This window comes from Ochotona curzoniae, unplaced genomic scaffold, assembly GCF_017591425.1.
Source record: "Ochotona curzoniae isolate NIBS_2020 unplaced genomic scaffold, NIBS_Ocur_1.0 contig_4792, whole genome shotgun sequence".
Classification (NCBI taxonomy): Eukaryota; Metazoa; Chordata; class Mammalia; order Lagomorpha; family Ochotonidae; genus Ochotona; species Ochotona curzoniae.
In genome coordinates this window covers 453,483-475,402 of record NW_024466389.1, presented here as the reverse complement: position 1 = coordinate 475,402, position 21,920 = coordinate 453,483, and the positions used below count along the sequence as shown (strand labels likewise).

Sequence of the window (21,920 nt, the reverse complement as noted above, 5' to 3'; positions counted from 1 at the left end):
ATCCCCACCGGCTTCTGGCTCCAGCCTCCTGCATGGCGCTCAGGGAGGCCCCGCCCCTCCGGGGGTCCCCCAGCACCCAGGGCTATTCCCCGTGGGACTGCTGCTCCTGAAAGTGATGCTCTGTCCACTCTGTGTGCCTGACAGTGCCGTGTTCCAGAGCGGACGGCAGCACTGCCCCCGGACACACGTGTGCCTGCGGTACGGCCAGCCCCACTTGCTAGGTCAGACTGAGCAGCAGCAACGGCCCCAGGCCACTGGCAGCAGTTGGCAGGTGCAGGGCCTGTGTGCAGATGGCATAGACACACCACGGCAGCTTCTCAGCTGCCCTCCTGTTGCCCAGTCCTCAGGGTCACACACACACACACACCCCGGGTACTCAGGGACACACACACACACACACGCACCGGGTACTCAGGGACACACACCCCGGGTACTCAGGGACACACACCCCGGGTACTCAGGGACACACACACACACACACACACACACACACCCCTGGGACTCAGGGACACACACACACACACACCGGGTACTCAGGGACACACACCCCGGGTACTCAGGGACACACACACACACACACACCCCGGGTACTCAGGGACACACACCCCGGGTACTCAGGGACACACACACACACACATACCCCGGGTACTCAGGGACACACACACACACACACACACCCCGGGTACTCAGGGACACACACACACACACCCCGAGTACTCAGGGACACACACACACACACACACCCCGGGTACTCAGGGACACACACACACACACACACACACACACCCCTGGGACTCAGGGACACACACACACACCCCGGGTACTCAGGGACACACACACACACCCCGAGTACTCAGGGACACACACACACACACACCCCTGGGACTCAGGGACACACACACACACACCGGGTACTCAGGGACACACACCCCGGGTACTCAGGGACACACACACACACACACACCCCGGGTACTCAGGGACACACACCCCGGGTACTCAGGGACACACACACACACACACACACACACACACCCCTGGGACTCAGGGACACACACCCCGGGTACTCAGGGACACACACACACACACATACCCCGGGTACTCAGGGACACACACACACACACACACACCCCGGGTACTCAGGGACACACACACACACCCCGAGTACTCAGGGACACACACACACACACACACCCCGGGTACTCAGGGACACACACACACACACACACACACCCCGGGTACTCAGGGACACACACCCCGGGTACTCAGGGACACACACACACACACATACCCCGGGTACTCAGGGACACACACACACACACACACACCGGGTACTCAGGGACACACACCCCGGGTACTCAGGGACACACACACACACACACACCCCGGGTACTCAGGGACACACACACACACACACACACACCCCGGGTACTCAGGGACACACACACACACACACCGGGTACTCAGGGACACACACCCCGGGTACTCAGGGACACACACACACACACACACCCCGGGTACTCAGGGACACACACACACACACACACACACCGGGTACTCAGGGGCTCAGGGACACACACACACACACACACACACCGGGTACTCAGGGGCACACACACCCCCCCCCCCAGGTACTCAGGGACACACACACACATGCTTCAGGGTCATGTTCATACATGTTTCTTGTCGACATGTATGTATGCATATCATCAACATACACTCATCCTTTTCCGCATCCCAGGCTGTAACGTCACGAGTCCACACGGATTGGGAGTGGGGGGTCTTCAATGGCCAGCCCGGCCCAGCCTGGGCGCTTGGCTGATGAGCAGCATGGCTTGGTCACACCTGCCTGGGTGTCTGTAAGTGGCCTGCTGCATGCTCCCCAGAGGTCCAGGAGCCCAGCCCCTCCTCATTTCCTGGCCTGAGATCCTCACAGTTCAGATGGACTTGCTGGCCACACCTTAGCTGGCCTGCAGCTCAGGGTGGATAACAGGCTCCCTGACTGCATGCCCAGGCTTCTGCGCACTCCGCGTCCTGGATGCCCAGCGTGCACTAACAGCCGCGGCCAGCAGAGGCCGCTGCCCACCTCACCTGCAGTTTCGTGGGAGGGGAAAGCAGAAGGGGCTCAAGGAGAAGCCCCCCACCGTGACCCCAGCACCCCACAGGGCCCCAGCAGCTCCTCTTCCGGCCCAGCTCCCTGCTGGTGGCCTTGGAAAGCAGGGAGCATTCCAAGTCTCTGGGTCTAGCACCTGCGTGAGAAACTCAGAGGAAATCCCTGGCTGCCTGTTTTGGCTTGGCCCAGTCCCAGCTATCGCAGCCATTTGGGAAGTGAACCAAAGGGTGAGAGATTCTCTGTGTCCATCTCTTGGCCTCTGAAATGGAAACAAAAGCAAATAGAGGGCCGGCGGCATGGCCTAGCGGCTAAAGTCCTCGCCTTGAACGCCCGGGATCCCATATGGGCAGCTCCACTTCCCATCCAGCTCCCTGCTTGTGGCCTGGGAAGGCAGTCGAGGACGGCCCAAAGCTTTGGGACCCTGCACCCATGTGGGAGACCTGGAAAGAAGTTCCTGGATCCTGGCTTCAGATCGGCATAGCATCGGCCATTGCGCTCACTTGGGGAGTGACTCATCGGACGGAAGATCTTCCTCTCTGTCTCTCCTCCTCTCTGTATATCTGCCTTTCCAATAAATAAATAAATCTTAAAAAAAAAAAAACCCAAAAGCAAATAGAAAGTGAGAGCAGAACAGGGCTCATTGCAGTAGCCTAGTGGCTGGGGTCCTGTCCATGCATCAGGGTCCCACATAGCCACCGGTTTGTGTCCTGGTGGCCCCGCTGCCTGTCCAGTTCCCTGCTTGTGGCCTGGGAAGGTAGTCGGAAATGGCCCAAGTGGGACCTTGTACCCACGTGGGAGACCTTGAGGAAGGCTCCTGGCTTCAGATCGGTGCAGCACTGGCCATTACAGCCACTTGGGGAGTGAATCATCGGATGGAATATATATATCTGTAAATCTGCCTTTCCAATAAAAACAAATACATCTTAAAAAAAAAAGAGAGGAAAGGGAAAATTTTTTAAAACAGAAAGCAGAACAAAAACAAAAACCTAGAAAGGCAGGAGGGCTGCGCGGCTGGAGGGACGGTGAGAGATGCGGGCCACAGAGACAGCAGATGCCACACTGCCACGTGGCACGACCACGCAGCTACACAGTAAGCTGCACAGCACAGCCATGCAGCCATACAACATGGCCACACAGTGTCGCCTGCAGGAGCCAGTCGGACTGACCACACAGTGCTGCCGGGACTGACCACACAGTGCCGCCGGGACTGGCCACACGGTGCTGCTGTGACTGGCCACACGGTGCCGCCTGCAGGAGCCAGTCTGACTGGCCACACGGTGCCGCCTGCAGGAGCCAGTCAGGAACACGTGGATCACAGCAGTCAAGTGTGAGGACAAGGGATGCCCTGCACAGCGCCACACCGAGGCTCAGGGGCACACGGGGTGCCCTCTGCAGTGCCACACTGAGGGTCAGTCTGCTGGAGCCAGGACAGATGCCCCTAGAGCAAGCAGCCTCCATCAGGCCACCTGGGCAGGTGTTGCTGCAGTGCATGGGTCCACCCGGCTCTGCCCAGTGGGCCGCTTCTCGCTGGGCACCCCTGAGAAGCGGCAAGGACAGCACCAGGAGCTGGCCCAGCCCCTGATGCGGGAGCCCCAGCTGCCGTGGGTCACGCACCTCACTTTCCGCACCATTGTTTAAGTCACAGAGGTTGACTGATAGATGGATTTTACAGAGAGAGGCAAATCCTCCATTCACTAGTTCATTCCCCAAATGGCCAAAGGCTGATCGAAAGCCAGGAGCGTCCTCTGGGTCTCTCACGTGGTTCAAGGACCTAAGCACTTGGCCCTCTCTCTGCTGCTTTCCCAGCTGCGTTAGCAGAGAGCTGGATTGGAAGTGGAGCAGCCGGGACAGGAGTTAGTGCTCGTACGGGATGCTGGCACTGCGAAGGACCAGCTGGCCACACCAAGCAGAAGCTGGTGGTCCGGGGTTGGGGTGAGAGTGTGTGTCGGGAGGCTCATATCCCTAGTGACCCTGGCCCAGGGCATCTAGGCCCATGTCTAGATTCCGGCTCCCTGCACACCCTGGTCACCCATGTGGGAGACCCAGGCGAGGCTCCTGCTTTGGTCTGGCCGCTGTGGGCATCTGGGCAGCGCACAGGCAGTCCCAGCTCTCCCTCTCTCTCCCCACCACTCTGCCCTTCAGATAAACGCACAATCTCCAGTGAGCTGGCAGTCTGTCTCAGTTCAGCAACACGTGTGGACGCGAGACAAAGGCCAGCAAGCTCACATCCACCCAGGTGGACGCTGGGCACATCACCAGGCGGGGAAAGCCACGCGCCAGAGGCGCCGAGGACCGGGTCGCCCTCCCCAGCGACGCCTGTGTCCACCTGAGTGGACGGGGACTCCGCCCTCCCCACCCCCCGCCGGGCTGTGCCTCAGTTTCCCGATCGGCCTGCCCTGGACGCGGAGTGAAGATGCATCTACGGGTTTCCGGAAGCCTGGACTACTCTGTGTGCGAGGCCACAGGACGGCGGCGGGGGTCCGAGGGGCGATGGACAGCGGAGAGTGACCGCTGCGCCTGGGCCGGTCACTCTGCGCAGGCCCCGCCCCCTCCGTGCGCGCAGGCCCGGTCCCTAAGCGAGTGTAGGCCCCGCCCTCAGCGAGCGCGGGCCCCGCCCCTCAGTGCGCGCAGGCCACGCCCCGCACGCCCTCCGTCCTCTCGAAGCGCTCGGGCTAAGTCCCGCCTCCACCGTCCCCTCAGGCCCCGCCCCACCCGGAAATGGAGCCGCCCTGAGTCCGGAGCGTCTCCACCAGGCGACGCTCGAGCTCGCGCTGGGCTGGGGCGCATGGGTGTTTGGGGTCCCGGACCCGGTGAGGTGGGCGGAGCCCGCGGCAGGGCGACCCCGGCGACCCCGGCCCTGTTCGCAGCCCCGGTCCTCACGGTTCATTCCGGGGGTCCTGCAATTGTTGGGGACCGCAGTGGTGGCAGGAACCCCTCCCACCCACGGAGGCCAGGGACCCCTCCCAACGCGGGGACCATGGACCCCTTCCACCCATGGGGAACAGAGACCCCTCCCACCCTTAAGGCCATGGACCCCTCCCCTCTGGGCACCTGGACGCCTCCTCCCATCCCCCCCAGGCTGTGGGTCCTCCCTTTGCGTCCCACAGGGTCACTGCCAGGACCTGAGCCCTCGGGTTGGGGGCCTGGTCCGAGGGAGCCATCTGTGGCGCTCTGCTCTGCTGCTCAGAGGGGACTGAAGCTGGGGGGTCGGTGCTCCCCACCCCAAGTCCTGCAGACTTCTGCGTGCAGGGCCCCCATGATGCCATGGGCTGTGCGAGGGGCAGCAGACCACACCTTCCCTGGAGGGCCTGGTCTGACGTCATTTCAGCCGGCTCTAGGGACTGCAGCCACCCAGGGGCCCGTTTCCACAGCACCAGGTGCCTGCAGGCGCCCTGCTCCCCGCCGGGCCCCTGGGCCTCAAGGCCACCTGGGCTGTGCCCACAGGCGGCGTTTGCATCATCTCCCAGGAGGGGCGGCTTCTCACAAACAACCCTGTGCCCCCCCCCCCAGGCTGAGGCCTGCAGGCCCGGGGCCCAGGACAGCTGGGGAGCTCTGGCCAGCAGCTGGAAGAGTGCTCAGGGACCCCTCTCCTCTGCCGGGCTGGGTGTCCACTCCTGGCAGGGGGCTGCGGGGAGTGGGCCAGGCCTTCCTGTGGCAGCTCTGAGGAAGAAGCTGGTCGCAGGCGCCATGCGGGAGCGAAGGTCCCGCGGAACTTGAGGCAGAGGGTTCCTCCCCACCTGCACCCCTTCCGGCCCCTGCAGCCTGGGTCAGTCCTGGGCGAGGAGGGGTCGGGGAGGGCAGGGGCGCGGCTGGGGCTGGAGTCTGGGCAGGGCAAGGCCAGCTGCCCCCCTTGGAGCGTCTCGGCCCACAGGCCGCACTCAGGGATCCCTCAGGGCAGTGAGCCCCTGCTTCTGTCTGGGGCTGCTGGGCCGGGTCGCCCAGCTGTCCAACCCGACCCTGTACCTTCTCAGCGGGGCGCTCAGTCCGAGGCTGCCTCCCACACCTGTCCCCAGAACCTCAGCCCCTCCCGAGGGCCCCAGCACGCCTCCTGGCCCACACTGACACTGCCCGCCGGCCCTGCTGCCCGGGACATGCCCAGCGCAAGCAGGAAGGGCTGCTGTCTGCTCCCCAGAAGAGCACCAGTCACTGCTGGCCCTGCCACCCCGCGGCCCCTCATCCTATGGGTGCTTCAGTGTTGGGGCTCCAGGCCTCCTCGCCTCCCACACGCCCCACGGGCCTCCCACACCCCACGGCCTCCTCGCCTGCCCTGCCCAGCTCTTGGCTGCCACTCAGGGTCTGCCTTTTTGTACAAACACTGTGGCTGTTGTCTCTGGCCACAGAAGAGTGAGTCCCCATGTTCACGGCCACATGAGGGCCCGTGTGGCCAGAAACCCTGCACGGTGCCGCAGCCAGCAGGCCCGTGGGCAGACACAGGTAGCCAGGTGTGCCCTGAGAAAGGCGATGGGGATGGGCAGCTCCCTGCGGGGCGGAGCTGCTGTATCCCCGAGGGAAGCAGCCAGGCCTGGCCTCCTGGGTGAGTGAGGCCCAGCTGGGGGGGCCCCCTACTCCTCTCCCTGACTGCCCGGGGCGGGGGCGGGGGCGGGGGATGTGTGCAGGCTCAGCAGGGCCTGTAGGCGACACCTTGGGCTCAGTGACCTGTCCAGGCCCGGAGAACAAGGGTGGGGCCTCTGTCCGGCCAGCACGGCTGGGTGAGGCCTGCCTCATCCCTGCTCTGGCTCTCACAGGTCGGGGCTGGAGGCCCCTTGGGCTAGCGGCTGGGGAACCTGCAGGATGAGCCAGGGTTACTGCGGCTGGGGGCTGGGGCCGGGCATGGGGGGGTGTGCAGCAACCCCCTGCAACGCCGGGCAGGAAGTGGGGCTGGTGTCCGCCCCAGGTGTCTGCCTGAGCGAGTTGCCCCCTCTGATGCCCAGCTCTCCTTCCTTTCTGGCAGCACCCGAGTCTTGGGATGCCCCGGGAAGGTTGACCCTGTGTGGTCAAGGTGGGCGAGCTCAGGGGAGAAGCATGCTGCCTGCGCTGCCCACAGGGGCCTGGGGTGCCCAGGTCTGTGATGGCCGGGGCACACCTGCCAGTGTCCTTCATCAGGTCGCATGCACTTGACTTGGCCTCCCAGTGGCAGATTCTGTGGGCCCCTCCCCTAGAGGCAGCCGCTGCCATGCCTTTGGCGGTGCCCGGTGGGCCGGCGGAAGCAGAGGTGAGGGCAGGAGGCTGCGAGCCTGAGTGTCCGGCTCCATCGCCGGCCTTCTGCGCCCCAGGCACCCTTCCCCTTTCAGCCTGGAGGCGGGGTCTGCCCTCCGCCCACCCAGAGGCCTGAGACTGATGTGCCAAGGGCCTCCCCCGCTGGTGTGGCCGTGGCCACAGCCTGGCCTGCCCGGGGACCTGGACAGCCACAAACATCCCGCCATTCAAAGCCCCTCAGCCTGGAGGGCCGCTGGCCAGGTCCTGGTCACATGCACTCACAGCCTAGACCAGCAAAGTCCGACTTTCCCGTTGGGCCATTTCCTGCCCGCGGGGGCGGGGTGGGGCACCTGGAGGTTTCCTCCAGCTGCCAGGGCGGCCGGGCGGGCAATGGGCCAGGGCCAGGCAGGTCTCCACCCTGCAGCTCTGCCTTCCCTGCGGACCCTGGGCTGGCCACGCCACGGGGGCTGTGGGGTGTGGCTCTGGCCCGGGAGATCCACAGCAGGAAAGGGAGCGCCTTCCTCCACCCCCTCTGGATGGTGGCCTTGGGGTGCTGAGGGCAGAGTCCTCCTGGGGTGCAAAGGAGACAGCCTGTTTCTTATCTGCCTGGCGAGGGGCCAGGGCTGGGAGCTCCTGGCCCAGGGTACAGGTGCCGTGGGCACACGTGTGGGCCAGAGGGCTCGAGGCAGTGAGCGACCAGGGGGCCTGCCCCTTCCCTTTGCTGTCCCTCCCCTGTGCCCCCTTACACACAGACATACACAGGCCCCCTACCCAGGGCAGTGGGAGGACCCAGGCATGCCCCCGCCCATGTGGCCCTCCCTTGTTGTTGGGGTCCGTGCAGTAGATGTGGGGGACATGAGGGGGTGAAGAGTGTTCCATTGCAGGCAGGGCCGCAAGGAATTTCCCGCTGTTTGGCAGGGCCCGCCCGGGGGATGTCTCTACAACCACCTGAATGCAGCTCCACCTTCTTTTGCATGGACATCCTGGCATTTACTACTGCGAGGTTAACCTTTTGCTCAGCCTGAGCTTGGGGGTCAATGTCTTGCAAATGGGGCCCTTTATCATTCCCACTGTCTTGGCTGTCCCCATTGAGCCCATGCTAATCAAGGGATCTCAAATGGGGCCCTTTATCATTCCCACTGTCTTGGCTGTCCCCATTGAGCCCATGCTAATCAAGGGATCTCAAATGGGGCCCTTTATCATTCCTACTGTCTTGGCTGTCCCCATTGAGCCCATGCTAATCAAGGGATCTCAAATGGGGCCCTTTATCATTCCTACTGTCTTGGCTGTCCCCATTGAGCCCATGCTAATCAAGGGATCTCAAATGGGGCCCTTTATCATTCCTACTGTCTTGGCTGTCCCCATTGAGCCCATGCTAATCAAGGGATCTCAAATGGGGCCCTTTATCATTCCTACTGTCTTGGCTGTCCCCATTGAGCCCATGCTAATCAAGGGATCTCAAATGGGGCCCTTTATCATTCCTACTGTCTTGGCTGTCCCCATTGAGCCCATGCTAATCAAGGGATCTAGATTTAGGCCTTCATTCTTTCCTCATTCTTTAGACTCCCCTTTTCTTTGTGGTACAAGATTGAGTTGTAGGATAAGAATCCTAGCAGGAACTTCTAGGTAATGTTAACAGGAACTTCTGTTGTTTCTAGGTAAAACTAATGGCAGAATTATCCTTAGAAACACCCACTTGGTCATGACGTAAAAAGTCTGAGCCAGAATTTGACTGATTTTGTATAAATAAAGCGGACAGCTTTTGTGCGTGGTCCATTATGATCATGGAGTCCTATTGGTCCGTCTCTTTCTTTCTGTTGCAGGATTTTCCGAGAGTTACCAATCGTGGAGAACTAGTGTCTCCGAAAAACAGGATAGAGTCCGCTTTGCTCACCGTCCGACAAGATGGATGTCTGGAGGCTGGCTGGAGATGAACTCAAGTCTTGCTGGTAGAATCCGAGTCACGGCACCAAAACTGTTGCAGGATTTTTGACTCCGAGTATGGCAGCAACCTCAAATTCTTGTCTCGCAGGAAAGAAGAATTTTCATGCGGACACAGTTTAGTTTTAACGCAAGATTTATTAGACAGGCTGAGAAGAGAGACTCCCGTCCTAGCGACGGGAAGGGGTTTTGAGATAGAAAGGACCCTTACCCCCTGCCATAGTGGCAGGAGGAAGAGTAAATAGAAGACCCTAGTGCTCTGCCCTAGTGGCAGGAGGACAAGAAGCAAAACCCGTATTAATGGTGGGGAATGCACCTTTCAAAGGTTTCCCTCAAAGATGTTTCTCCATGAACAAAGAAAATTCCTAGTTTCCATGGTACCTGGCCTTGGGACTAAAGGCCACAGAGGTGCCAGACATAGGACATTCCAGGCCTTAGGCAGATGTGTATTACTTCTTTCTGCTCTCCTTTCAATGATAAAGAGATCAGCCTGAGGCCCTCCCACAATGGCCAGAGGTAGTGGCCATACTTCAGGTGGGGAATTGATATGCTAATAGCAGCCCTGTCCCTTGGAAGAGACATGCTCTGGTGAATCCAAGACATGGTGGGGAAATTCTCTTTTACTCGGGGACCCAGAATACCCTAACTGCCTACCACCCACTCTAACTCCTCTCTCATTTCCTCTTTGCGCCTCATCCACGCACCCTTGGCGAGTTCCAAACTCAGCTGGAGCTGGACTCCGGCACCTTGTGCCATGATGGCAATTGCTGGCCAGTCAGGGGACCCAGGAGCCCCCAAACCCAGGTTGGCCCAGAGTGTACAGTGCGGAGTTTGGGGTGTGTGGGCTCCCCTGGTGTGCAGGTCATGCCCCTGCCCTTAGGCAGCCCTGTCCCCCTCCACCTCCCCAGCTTCTCTCTGTCTTGGGCTTCAGGTGGGTGGGCACAGGACAAGGGCCAGGCCTGCCAGACTCGGAGGAACTGCGTGTGCTCCCACCTAGCCCTCTGGGGTCCCTCTGCCCCTGGGCCTAGCCTGCCTGACATCCCACGCTTTCCCTGAGGCTGGCCCAGGCACCACCCACACTCTGCTGGCCTGGACAGCCCCCTGCTCACCCTCACTCCTGCCCAGGATGTCCTGTGGGGCGCAGGGTTCTGGCTCCAGCACCTCAGGAATGTCCCCCCTGCCCCCGGATCTGGTCAAGGGCTGGGAGTGCCAGGCAGGAGTCCAGGATCATGGCCCTCGGGGCACCGTGGCCAACAAGGGTTCCAGGCGTCGCTGGGGGCTGCCAGGATGGTGACAGTGCAGGTCCTTGCATCCTGGGCATCGGGTCACTCCAGGGGACCCTGCAGGGCAGGCTGGAGACATCTCCCAGGCCCACCCGGGGAAGCAGAGGGCACGCCCATCCTGTCCTCGCACGGGGCCCCTGGACCAGGACCCAGGCCCTCAGGCTGAGGCGGGGATGTGGGCCCTTCCAGCACACAGATGCGCCCACGGGTGCCAAGGATCCCGACTCAAGCTGGTGGGGCTCCCTGCTCTGGCCTACAGGGGCACAGGGCTGGTGGTCTGGCAGGGGGTGCAACCAGGCAGGGCCAAGCCGGACCAGAGGGAGCAGGACGGCAGGCGCCCGCCCGCCCCGGCTTCCGCGGCCTCGCCTCGAGACACGCGTGTCGCCCCTTCCCGGGAGATCCGACATCAGGGCGCCCCCCACCCGGCTCACCCCGCCCCGGCCGGGGCCGCGCGGCTCCTTTAAGGCGCTCGCACCCGCCGCCTCGGGGCCGCGCGTGCGAGCGCGCGCCCGCCGGCCGTGCGCGGTGACGCGGCGCGTGGGGTTTCCCGGGCTGCGGGCAGGGGCGCCGCGCCCATCCCGATGGCCGGAGGCGTCTGAGGGGCGGACGGCGGCGGGCGCGGGCGGGAGCCGGGCGGAGCGGCCGGAGCGAGCAGGCGCCGCGGAGCAGAGCGCCCGCAGCGCAGCCTGGAGCGGCGCGGAGGTGAGCGCGCCAGGACCCCGGTCGGGGCCCCCCGGAACGCGCCGCGGCCCCCCAGGGGCGCGCTCCCCGCCCCCACCGCGCCGGCACCCGGGCGCCCCGGGCACCCCGGGCACCCCGGGCCTCGGCGCCGCGGCCGGGCGCACTGGGCTCCGGCGCCCCGCGGGCCCAGCTCGGCGGACCGCAGGGGCGCGCCCGGGCGGCGGCTCGGAGCGCGGCCGCGAGAACAAAGGCGGGCGCGCCCCGGGGGCCGCGGGAGCCCCCCGTGCACCCAGGCCCGGCCCGGGGCGCGGCCCGCCCTCGCACCCCGCCGCCCGCCGCCCGAGGTCGGGGAGCCGGCCCCGCGCGGCCGAGGGGGGACCCCGCGGCGACCCCGGCCCGCGCGCGCGGCCAAGATGGCGACCCCGCGGCGCGGCCATTGTCGGCGGCCCGGGGGGCGCGCGCTGCCGTGGGCGGCGAGTGTGCGGGGCGCGCGTGGAGGGGAGCCCCCCGCGGCTGCGGAGCCGGGCCCCGGGTCCCGGGCGGCTGGGGTGCAGGCTGCGCGCTCTTCCGGGAGGTGCGGGGCTCGGGGCCCACCCGTGGCCGCACTGCGGGCGCTTCCGGTTCCCAGCGCTGTGGGTGCTGCAGGCTCTCCTTAGGGTGCGGGGCAGGCGGGGGCCCCGGCCGTGCTGGCCCCGCGTGCACAGCGCCCTGTCGGCAGCTCCCCCGGGGCCGGCCGCGGGGCCCGGCGTTCCAGCGGCTCTGGGCTTCTTTTCGAAGCGCGGTATTGGCACTTAGAATTTTTGATTGGATTGTTTCTCTCTGCTCAAGAGATTTGGCTCATGTCAGTCTGTAAATTGGATTAAATTCTCGCTGCCTGTCGGCTTTGGCTTTAGCGGGTGGATTGGTAATGGATCTTTTCCGTGTTCCCTGGCCTCACCATATGGCTGGGCCAGAGTCGGAGGCCGCCGTGCGGGCAGCTCCTGAGGCCGGGGTCGCTGTTGGAGGGTTTAGCTTCTGCCTTCAGGTTCGTGTTTGTTGATGGAGCTGGTCTCAGGATCCTGGGTGCCACAGTGAGGTGTTTGGTCAGCGTGGGATCGTCCTGGGTGCCACAGTGAGGTGCTTGGTCACCATGGAGCTGGTTGCAGGATCCTGGGTGCCACAGTGAGGTGTTTGGACAGCGTGGATGGTCCTGGGTGCCACAGTGAGGTGCTTGGTCACCATGGAGCTGGTTGCAGGATCCTGGGTGCCACAGTGAGGTGTTTGGTCAGCGTGGATGGTCCTGGGTACCACAGTTGGGTGTTTGGTCAGCGTGGGATAGTCCTGGGTGCCACAGTGAGGTGCTTGGTCACCATGGAGCTGGTTGCAGGATCCTGGGTGCCACAGTGAGGTGTTTGGTCAGCGTGGATGGTCCTGGGTACCACAGTTGGGTGTTTGGTCAGCGTGGGATAGTCCTGGGTGCCACAGTGAGGTGCTTGGTCACCATGGAGCTGGTTGCAGGATCCTGGGTGCCACAGTGAGGTGTTTGGTCAGCGTGGGATGGTCCTGGGTGCCACAGTGAGGTGCTTGGTTTAGTGAACATGAAGTGGCAGTGGTTCTTTCCCAGGTCTCCACTTCCAGGTCAGCTCCCGCCTGCTGACTTGATGATCTGGGAAGGCACCCTAGGGTGGGCTGCCAGTGGAGACCCCCATGGAGCTGCTGCACCTGCCTGGGGTGACTGCTGTGTGGGGAGTGAACCACTGGATGGAAGAGCTGCCCGGCTCTGTCTCTGCATTTCCAATCAACCAATCAGTGTTTTGAAGCTGATGAGTGAGGCGTGTGAGATAGCTGAAGCTTCCAGCCCTGTGGCCCCCGTGGCCCCCGTGGCCCCGTGAGCTGGTCCTGAGCCGCCCGGCGGGCCGGGTGCCCGTCCTGCTTCTGCACCTGTGCGTGCGGACTGGGTGTGCTCCAGGCTGCCCAGCACCGCCTGGGAAGGAGCCTTCCCTGGAAGCTGATGCGAGGCCAGGTGGAGCGAGCGCTTCTGCACAGCGTCGGCAGAGTGAACCTGTGTTGGCACATGAAAGAATATTACACTTACTCCAAGGAGCAAACTAGGGTGAATTCTGTAACCTGCTGGAATGTTGAAGGCATTAGTTTTTAAAAAGAATTCTTTTAAGGATTTACTGATTTTTATTGAAAAAAACAGAGGGGCAGATCTCTGCTGGCTCACTGGCTGCCCTGGAGCCGAGAGCTGCTGGGTCTCCCGTGTGGGTGCAGAGGCCCAAGCACGTGGGCTGTCCCCTGCTGCTCCCCCGTGGGAACTCGTGCAGGGGTGGCCCAGTGCTGGCCCAGGGCCGGAGCGAGAGAGAGGTTGGCTCCCTCCCCAGGTGACTGCAGCAGCCAGGGCCCACCACCTGGGCTGGTCCCCAGCACTCTCTGGAGCCGATTAGCACCAGGACTATGTGATGTGAGAGCTGACCGTGACACCGTCCCTGCGTGACCAGCTTGCATGGGGCACAGCCAGGAAAGCTTAAACAGCTCTGGAAGTGACTTGTTGGCGAGGTAGCGAGGCGTCTGGAAGAAGAGAGGGCTGTTCTGGGCCACTCGCAGTGCCTGCCGTGGGCAGGAGCTGGAAGGCCAGGCTGGCCACTGTGGGTGAGTGGCATCTGTGGCCCCTGCCTCGCGGGCTGTCCGCTGGCAGCTGGCCCTGGGTAGGGTGGCAGCTGTGGCCCCTGCCTCGCGGGCCGTCCACTGGGAACTGCCCTGGGTGGGGTGGCAGCTGTGGCCCCTGCCTCGTGGGCCGTCCACTGGCATCTGTGGCCCCTGCCTCGCGGGCCGTCCACTGGCAGCTGGCCCTCCTTCATGAGACACTGCTGTGACAAGCAGCACCCCTGCTCATGCCACCAAGCCTGCCCTGGCACAGAAATTTTAAAATAGTTCCTAAATTTTAGAAAAATAAATTTTTTTTTAAGGTTTATTATTTTAACAGGAAAGGTAGATTTTACAGAGAGAGAGGGGAAGATCTTCCATCCACTGGTTCACTCCCCAAGTGGTTGCAACGGCCGGAGCTGAGCTGTTCAGGAGCCAGGAGCCTCTTCTAGGTCTCCCAGGCGGGTGCCGCGCTGCAAGGCTTTGGGCCATCCTCTGCTGCTTTCCCAGAAATAGGAATTTAAAAAAATAAATTTATTGGGCCAGGCGTGATGGCTTAGCGGCTAAAGTCCTTGCCTTGGACATGCCGGGACCTCATATAGGCAAAGATTCTAATCCTGGGTGATCCACGTTCCATCCAGCTCCCTGCTTGTGGCCTGGGAAAGCAGTGGAGGACGGCCCAAAGCCTTGGGACCCTGCACCTGCGTGGGAGACCCTGAAGAGGCTCCTGGCTCCTGGCTTCAGATCGACTCAGCTCCGAACCTTGCACTCACCTGGGGAATGAATAGTTGGATGGAGGGTCTTCCTCTCTGTCTCTCCTCCTCTCTGTGTATCTGACTTTCCAATAAAAAATTTACATCTTTTAAAAAAAAATCTTGATTTAGTTATTTCAAAGGCAGAGGTAACGGATTGGCTGACATTGGTGGGGCTGGGCCGTGCTGAAGCTGCTTCTGGTCCCCGAGTGCTGGGCCCTGGGCTTCGGCGCTTTGCTCTGCTTCCCACGCCCCATGGGCAGAGCTGGGCAACTGGCCCGGGAAGCGGCCAGTGCCCGTGTGGGATGCTGCAGCCGGTCCCCACGCTTTGAGAGACACTCGGGCTGGGCTGGAGGTCGGCTCCTGGACAGCGTGGGCTCTGTGGGCTCTGGGGTGGACGGGCTCCCAGGGCCTGCAGGAGTGTCTGTGGGTAGTTTGAGGACACTGCTGAGCAGGTGGCTTTGAGGAGGCAGCGGCCTTGGCCTGGCCGGGACGACGCCCCTCGGGCATCTTTGTTCCTTTGTGTCCCTGGAAGTTTGTGTTTTTTCAGAGAAATTCCTTTCTTTTCCTGGCACTGGCGCGGTGAGGCCTTTCCTGATTTTTGTGTCTTTGGTTTGCTAACTAGCACAGAGAGGGGAGACACCTCCGGGGGGTGCTGTGTCTCCATTGTTCCCTCAGTATGCTTGGCTGTCAGTTATGGACCCCACTGGGGGCCTCGAGCCAGGTGCAGGCCCTGGGCTGCCCCTGCTGTCAAAGCCTGGCGGCGTGAGCGCCAGCAGGACAGTCTGTCCTGGAGTTTGAAATGCCCAGGCTGGCGAGCAGGGCAGGGTGATGGGAGGGGACGGTCTGTCACCCCTTCAGCTGCCGTGCCTTGGGTGCTGGGTGCTGTTCACGGGAGCCCAGCTCAGCGGAGGACGCCATGGGGCCAGTCTGGGAGGCTGTGGTGGGGAGAGGGGTACGGGGCCGGGGGTCAGGTGACTGCGGCCTTCTTCCCTGGGCTCTGTTGAAGTGGTTTTGGGGTGCACACAGCGATTCTCACGTGCTCTGTTCCCCTCTGCTACCAGGTGTGTCCCCTTGGGCGCTGGCTCCGCTGTGCCATCTCTCTCCGCCTTCTTGCTCTGTCTGCCCAGCCGAGGTGGGCACCATGGGCAGGGCGCTGCAGCTGTCAGAGGGTTCCCATGGGGTGCATCCTGGGGCGTGCCTCCATGTGTGGGACTGTGGGCCCCTCGAGCCCAGCGCTGGCGAGGCCTGCTGCCCACTGCCAGGCCGGCTTCCTGCTGTGCGCCCCGGGGGACTCCGATCGCCCAGCTGAGGGGCTCACGCGCACCCAGCCCTGGCTGTGCAGGCATTTGTGGAGGGGCCGAGTGGATGGAAGAATCTCTTTCAAGATGTCATGGCCTTTCTGGTAGATGAAAATAAGAAATATTTATTTGTTTGTTTCTATTGGAAAGTCAGACATACAGAGAGGAATATCTTCCATCCACTGATTCACTCCCCAGGTGGCTGCAGCAGCCAGAAGCCTCTTCCGGGTCTCCCATGCGGGTGCAGGGTCCCAAGGCTTTGAGCCGTCCTCCACTGCTTTCCCAGGGCACAGGCAGGGAGCTGGATGGGAAGCGGGATTAGAACCGGCACCCACGTGAGATCCCGGCGTGCTCAGGCGAGGACTTTAGCCGCTAAGCTACTGCACCGGACCCCACACTTTTGTTTTAAAAGGGTGGCTGCAGAGTTGTGGGTGTTTGTAGGTTTGTCTCAGAGGTGGATGAAGTTGAGCAGATACTTAGGGAAAACGGCTGACAGTTAGCTGGGCTTGTCAGGTGGGAGCTTTCAAACAGTAGGATATTGGAAAACGTGGTTCTGCTCGCGGAGCATGGCAAAGGTCGGTGGTGATGGAATGCTGGGTAATGCCACAGGGGCAAGCCGAAGGCCTGCCATGCCGCCTGGCCAGGGCAGCCGGGTGCAGCAGCTTCATGTCCCGGGCCACGCTGGCCACTTGGGAGCTTCAATTTAATGTCAACATCCACGTTCATTTGTGATACAGCTTTTCTCAGGACCAGCCCGGAGGAGACGGGTTTTTCTTTGACTTCAGCGGGAACTGTGTGTGGCAGAAACCTGGACGTGGCGGGAACATGCATGGCAGGAGCCGAGCGTGGCGGGAGCCTGGGCGTGGAGGAGCCGTGCTTGGCGGGATTCTGGGCATGGAGGAGCCCCGCGTGGAGGAGCCCCTGGAGGGAACCCTGTGTGAAGGAACCGTGCGTGGCGGGGCGCTGCTTCTGCGGCAGTACCTGAGATGTGTTGTGCTGCTCCGAGACGGCTCCTCTCACTGTGAGGTTTTGTGGATTTTTTTTTTTTTTTTTAAAGATTTATTTTTATTATTTTTTCATTGGAAAGGCGGATATACAGAGAGGAGAGACAGAGAGGAAGATCTTCCGTCCGATGATTCACTCCCCAAGTGAGCGCAACAGGCCGATACTATGCCGATCCGAAGCCAGGAGCCTCTTCCGGGTCTCCCACGCGGGTGCAGGTTCCCAAAGCTTTGGGCCGTCCTCGACTGCTTTCCCAGGCCACAGGCAGGGAGCTGGAAGGGAAGCAGGGCTGCCGGGATTAGAACCGGCGCCCATATGGGATCCCGGGCGTGCAAGGCGAGGACCTTTAACCACTTGCGCCACCGCGCCGGGCCCCGGTTTTGTGGATTTTTAAAATCTCTATTTGAAAGGCGGTTGCTGGGCCCGGCGCGGTGGCGCAGTGGTTAAGGTCCTCGCCTTGCACGCCCGGGGTCCCATATGGGCGCCGGTTCTAATCCCGGCAGCCCCGCTTCCCTTCCAACTCCCTGCCTGTGGCCCGGGAAAGCAGTTGAGGACTGCCCAAAGCTTTGGGACCCTGCACCCGCGTGGGAGACCCGGAAGAGGCTCCTGGCTTCGGATCGGCATAGTATTGGCCGTTGTGCTCACTTGGGGAGTGAATCATCGGACGGAAGATCTTCCTCTCTGTCTCTCCTCTCTGTATATCCACCTTTGCAACAAAAAAATAATAAAAATAAATCTTAAAAAAAAAAAAGGCGATTGCTGAGCGAGGGAGGGCAGAGAGTCCAGGGTCTACCACCACTTGGTCACTGCCACGTGACTGCCGTGACTGCCACAGCCTAGGCCCCGCCAGGAGCTTTCGCTGGGTCTCCCACGGGGTACAGGGGTCTCCCACGGGGTGCAGGGGCCCAGGCACGTGGGCCACGCTCTGCTCCCCCAGGTGCAGCAGCAGGGAGCCGGATGGGAAGTGGAGCAGCTGGGACTCAGAGCAGGACCATTGTCACGGGTGGCGATTTTAGTTGCTATGCCACAGTGTCGGCCCCTGGGATGTGCTTTTGGGATTTTTTTGGAAAGGCGGATATAAAGTGGCCGCAAAGACCAGAACTGAGCCAATCCGAAGCCAGGAGCCCAGAGCCTCTTCCAGGTCTCCCATGTGGGTTCAAGGTCCCAAGGCTTTGGGCCGTCCTCCACTGCTTTCCAAGGCCGCAGGCAGGGAGCTGGGTGGGAAGTGGGGCGGCTGGCACCTGCCCCAGGTGCAGGCCGAGGTCACCGTTGAAGATTCCCAGCTGTGGAGCCGTGTCCCAGCGTCTTGTCTCCGGTCTCTTCAGACGCCCCTCAGTGAGGTAGCTCCTCCCCCAGCCCTGTTAGGGCTGACATCCTTTCCAGTCAGTGTTCTGGGTTTTCTTTGTGAACTGCAGCTTGCCGGTCGGCCGTGTGCTCTCACTTCCTCCGCCATGCATTCTGCCCTGCCCTTTGGGGATCTTGTTCCTGTCGTCTCTATTTTTGTCCTCTTGTATTTTAATAAGAATTTGAAGGAGCATCTGGGGCAGGTGTGGAAGTGCTGCCCGGGGCCCTCATTCGCCCAGGAACGCGTGCTGGGCCCTGCTGGCGGGCACCCAGGCAGCCATGGCGGCTCAGGGCGCTCCTGGGGAGCCCTGAGTGGGGCCCCAGCGTGGCCGTGCGCAGTCCTGGCCTCTGCAGGCATTTGGGGAGTGCACTGCACCAACAGGCTTTGGGTGCGGGTGGCGTCGCGGCGTCCCCCGGGGTGCTCACTCCCCGCCTGCTCCCCCGTGGGCTCGGGAGGCAGCGGGGCTGCTTGCGTCTGGGCCCGCGGCCCCGCAGAGGGAGGCTGGTGCTTTTCTCTGACTGCCTTTTGGGTCAGCGAGGAATCTAACAACAAAATGGTTAATGTCATTATATAAATAATGAATAGAAACGCAAGGAGAATGTCTGCGGCTCTCGGGGAAGGAGCCCCGTGCTTTCCGTAGCTTCGTGCTGTGTGTAGACACCCCGGCCAGAGACGGGGCCTTGGGAAGGGTGTGCCGCAGCCGGGGCGCTCATGCCACGTGGCTGTCAGGCGCGCACCGCGGAGCAAGCGCCTCCGCCTGCAGCTCCGGCCTAATGTGCTGCTTCCCGCCAAGGCGTGTTTCTTAGGGCCGTTCATCCTCGTGCTCAGTCGCCCTGCAGGCTGACTGTGTGTGTGACAGAGAGACAGAGAGAAGCCCGCCTAGAACGTGCAGCCGAGAGCCACGTCCAGTCAGCCAGGCCGAGACAGCGCTGACCGCGGTGTAGACGGCGCTGACCTCGGTGTAGACGGCGCTGACCTCGGTGTAGAAGCGGCACTGACCTCGGTGTAGACGGCACTGACCGCGGTGTAGACGGCGCTGACCTCGGTGTAGACGGCACTGACTGCGGTGTAGACGGCGCTGACCTCGGTGTAGACGGCGCTGACCTCGGTGTAGAAGCGGCGCTGACCTCAGTGTAGACGGCGCTGACCTCGGTGTAGATGATGCTGACCGCGGTGTAGACGGCGCTGACCTCGGTGTAGACGGCACTGACCTCGGTGTAGACGGCGCTGACCTCGGTGTAGACGGCGCTGACCTCGGTGTAGACGGCGCTGACCTCGGTGTAGAAGCGGCACTGACCGCGGTGTAGACGGCGCTGACCTCAGTGTAGACGGCGCTGACCGCGGTGTAGACGGCGCTGACCTCGGTGTAGACGGCGCTGACCTCGGTGTAGACGGCGCTGACCTCGGTGTAGACGGCGCTGACCGCGGTGTAGACGGCGCTGACCGCAGTGTAGACGGCGCTGACCTCGGTGTAGACGGCGCTGACCGCGGTGTAGACGGCGCTGACCTCGGTGTAGACGGCGCTGACCTCGGTGTAGAAGCGGCACTGACCGCGGTGTAGACGGCGCTGACCTCAGTGTAGACGGCGCTGACCGCAGTGTAGACGGCGCTGACCTCGGTGTAGACGGCGCTGACCGCGGTGTAGACGGCGCTGACCTCGGTGTAGACGGCGCTGACCGCGGTGTAGACGGCGCTGACCTCGGTGTAGACGGCGCTGACCGCGGTGTAGACGGCGCTGACCTCGGTGTAGATGATGCTGACCTCGGTGTAGACGGCGCTGACCTCGGTGTAGACGGCGCTGACCTCGGTGTAGACGGCGCTGACCTCGGTGTAGACGGCACTGACCTCGGTGTAGACGGCGCTGACCTCGGTGTAGACGGCGCTGACCTCGGTGTAGACGGCACTGACCTCGGTGTAGACGGCGCTGACCTCGGTGTAGACGGCACTGACCTCGGTGTAGACGGCGCTGACCTCAGTGTGCACTCACTGACCTCGGTGACTTTAGCCGCTGGGCTACTGTGCTGGACGCTGTTTTTGTACTTTGAAATGTGAGCTAGGATACACGTTTTCCCTCACGGGTCACCCCCTGCATGCCGTGGTGGCTCCGGGTGTCCTCACTGGGTGTGGCCCGGGGTGCCGCTGAGGGTGCCCTAAGCCTGGCTCTCAGCTCCCGTGTTCTTGCATTCCCTTCGTGGAAAAAGTTGTAGTTGCAGTTGAAGAAATTGCTAAGAGAGCTTATGTGTGCAAGTGAGTGTTTTAAATGGATTCTGAATGTTTTTACAGAACCAACATGTAGGAACGTAATTGGACTTTTCAAGGAAGTGGGGGTGGGCACGCATTGGCACGCGCTGTGAGCGGGCTGAGGCGGCCGTGGCGGCTGCCGTCTGGGGAAGTGCAGCCCGTTGCGGCCACACGGCAGCTTGGGCCCTGTGGGGTTGCCTGGTTTCTGCCGCGTTCCTGCCGCTGCTCGGGCCTGTGTCCCTCCTGGGGGTGGGACCGTGGACGGAGCAGCCGCCCCCAGGAGGCACGGGCGGTTCAGATCCCGCCTGCTGCACTGGAGCCCTCTGCTGTTGCGGAAAGCTGTGGGAGAGGCTGGTGTTGGGGGCGCCGTCCCCGCCCTGGCCTGTGAGGCCCTTTGGGAGTCAGCCAGTGCGTAGTACATCTCTCCCCCTCCCCGCCCCGTCGGCAGCTGCCTTTCAAATGTATAAATATAGTTAGTACATTATTTTAAGTAGATCTTTATTTCATTTTTAAAAAGATTTATTTATTTTCATTGCAAAATCAGAGAGACAGAGAGGAAGATCCTCCATCTGATGATTCACTCCCCAAGTGACCACAATGGCTGCTGCTGTGCCGTTCTGAAGCCAGGAGCCAGAGCTTCTTCTGGGTCTCCCACGTGGGTGCAGGGTCCCAAGGCTTTGGGCCGTCCTCCACTGCTTTTCCAGGCCACAGGCAGGGAGCTGGCTGGTGAGTGGAGTTGCCGGGGTTAGAACTGGTGCCCATATGGGATTCTAGTGTGTGCAAGGCAAGGACTTTAGCCGCTAGGCTACTGCACTGTGCCCTAAATAAATCTTTAAAGAAAAAAATGTGGGCTGGCACTGCGGTATAGCAAGTGAAGCCATTTGCTGCGGTGCTGGCACCCCGTATGGGCACCTGCTAGTGTCCACTCCCGCTGACGGCTTGGGAAGCAGTGGAGATGGAGCCCTCTGGAAGGAGCTCCTGGCTTTGAGAGGAGCCCGGGCTGGCTGCTGTGGCCGTCGGAGGAGTGAGCCAGCGAGTGGAGGGGCCTTTAGTGAATGCAAGATGGCTCCCCCCCTCTCAGCCTCCCTCCCCCTTTCTCTCCAGCTCTTTCAAAGGAGAGCGTGCGGGTCAGGCCCTGGTGGAGAAGCTGTGCTCGCCTGCGGGCTGGCTGGGATGCTCCCAGGTCTGCGATGACCAGAGAGAGCCGCTTCGAGGTGATGGGGCAGCCGCGAGTTGACCGCCTGCAGCAGCTGGGGCAGGTGAGCGGGAGACGGGGAGTGTTCTAGAATGGATTTGTTTCCTTGGCGGAGAGGCACGGAGAGGGTATTGCGCTCCTGGTTTGTGTCCCGGGAGCAGGAGTTTCAGCTGCCCCAGCTGCTGGAACGCACAGGCGCGAGCGGAGGCCGAGTGGGAGGAGCCCTCGGCAGTGGCTCCAATGCTGTG

The 21,920-nt window shown here is 62.1% G+C and overlaps 1 protein-coding gene across 1 annotated transcript in view; it reads left to right on the top strand.

Annotated features, from left to right (window-relative positions):
- The first annotated feature begins 11,171 nt into the window (after positions 1-11,171).
- Positions 11,172-21,920, top strand: part of GNB1 (G protein subunit beta 1) — a 47,617-nt gene continuing 36,868 nt past the window's right edge. The window contains exon 1 of the mRNA XM_040987794.1: positions 11,172-11,232. The gene's annotated coding sequence lies outside the window, so the exon portion shown is untranslated. The remainder of the gene's footprint in view (positions 11,233-21,920) is intronic.